This window comes from Antedon mediterranea, chromosome 3 (assembly GCF_964355755.1).
Source record: "Antedon mediterranea chromosome 3, ecAntMedi1.1, whole genome shotgun sequence".
In the NCBI taxonomy this organism is placed as follows: Eukaryota; Metazoa; Echinodermata; class Crinoidea; order Comatulida; family Antedonidae; genus Antedon; species Antedon mediterranea.
This window is the reverse complement of record NC_092672.1, coordinates 4,239,740-4,241,838: the sequence shown is the minus strand read 5'-3', so window position 1 is coordinate 4,241,838 and position 2,099 is coordinate 4,239,740.

The following is a 2,099-nucleotide window of genomic DNA, read 5'->3' as shown; positions in this document are numbered from 1 at the left end:
AACCCTCTAAATAATCTCTCCCAACTTTTGTTACACAAGCTGACGTCTGTATCTCAGTTCATGGCTTGTGTCGTTGTCATGCATTCGTAATTCTTTCTCCGGAAGAGACTTTTTTGGGAAAAAGTTGTCACACCTGGCAATGGAGATTTATGATATAGAAATCACCAGTATCGTTATTTATTCACCCCTCTTCTTTTTCTCTCCTTTTTTTCATCGCTTCTTGTTCTTTTTACTCATTCCATTTTCTATTTGATAATATCGTTATCATCCTTCGTTTTCCAACCATCATAATCACCGCAGAGTAATAATAAATATCTCCTACTTGATACTCATTCTCATCATCCCCTCCTCTTTCCGCTTTCACCTCCTATCTTCTTCCTTACCACTCCTATCCTCTTCCTCACCCAACATCTTCCTTACCCCCTCCTCCTATCCTCTTTCTCACCCATCATCTTCCTTACCCCCTCCTCCTATCCTCTTTCTCACCCATCATCTTCCTTACTCCCTCCTCCTATCCTCTTTCTCACCCATCATCTTCCTTACCCCCTCCTCCTATCCTCTTTCTCACCCATCATCTTCCTTACCCCCTCCTCCTATCCTCTTCCTCGCCCATCATCTTCCTTACCCCCTCCTCCTATCCTCTTTCTCACCCATCATCTTCCTTACCCCCTCCTCCTATCCTCTTTCTCACCCATCATCTTCCTTACCCTCTCCTCCTATCCTCTTCCTCGCCCATCATCTTCCTTACCCCCTCCTCCTATCCTCTTTCTCACCCATCATCTTCCTTACCCCCTCCTCCTATCCTCTTCCTCGCCCATCATCTTCCTTACCCCCTCCTCCTATCTTCTTTCTCACCCATCATCTTCCTTACCCCCTCCTCCTATCCTCTTCCTCACCCATCATCTTCCTTACCCCCTCCTCCTCATTTTCTACTGTACCTACTCATCACATAATCGCATTATAAACCTCTTCGACATAATCTGTCTGTTACACCATCCGTCTGTAGCAGACGATGAAATTATGTAGAGATACATCATCATCTTCATTTGTCTATTCTGCATTGTGTTCCTCTCCACTCACCATGCATTCTCCTCATTATCGTCTATTGTCTGTGTTAATTCCATTGTCATAGCGTGTCTTTAACATGATAACCCATCGTCATAGCGTGTTTTTAACATGATAACCCATCGTCATATAGCGTATCTTTATAGCGTGTATTTAACATGATAACCCATCGTCATAGCGTGTTTTTAACATGATAACCCATCGTCATAGCGTGTATTTAACATGATAACAAATCGTCATAGCGTGTCTTTAACATGATAACACATCGTCATAGCGTGTCTTTAACATGATAACCCATCGTCATAGTGCATCTTTATCATGATAACCCATCGTCATAGCGTGTATTTAACATGAAAACCCATCGCCATAGCGTGTCTTTAATATAATAACCCATCGTCAGCGCACCTTTGACATGATAACCCATCGTCATAGCGTGCCTTTAACATGATAACCCATCGTCATAGCGTGCCTTTAACATGATAACACATCGTCATAGCGTGTCGTTAACATGATAACCCATCGTCATAGCGTGTCTTTAACATGATAACCCATCGTCAGCGCACCTTTAACATGATAAGCACAATGAGCAGCACACAAGATATTCAGTGTTAACACTCGTTGCTGTCTGGCTCTACTTAGATACCTACGTCATACAAGAGACTGGATAGTAATTTAAAAATAAAATTAGACACAAAAATAAATTCTTCTTCACATTTCTACCATAAATAACTCCGTTTCAGGCAAAAGGGTAACTTAATCGTTTGTAAAACCTGTCGGTTATTAATACATCGATATACTAAAAATAGCCAAAAATGTAGCCTTTATTATTAACATCGCCTTTCTAAATATAGTGTTATATATTATCACCGTGATCATCCTCTGACTTCATACATTTATTACAATGCAGATGGCCGGCTATAAAAAACAGGTTCTTAACTACTGTATTCAGTTATATCAAACTTGAAAAAAGTGAACATTTGTACATTTTTCGTCGACGACCTCTTAAGGCTAAAATCATAAAGGAAGTTATATTT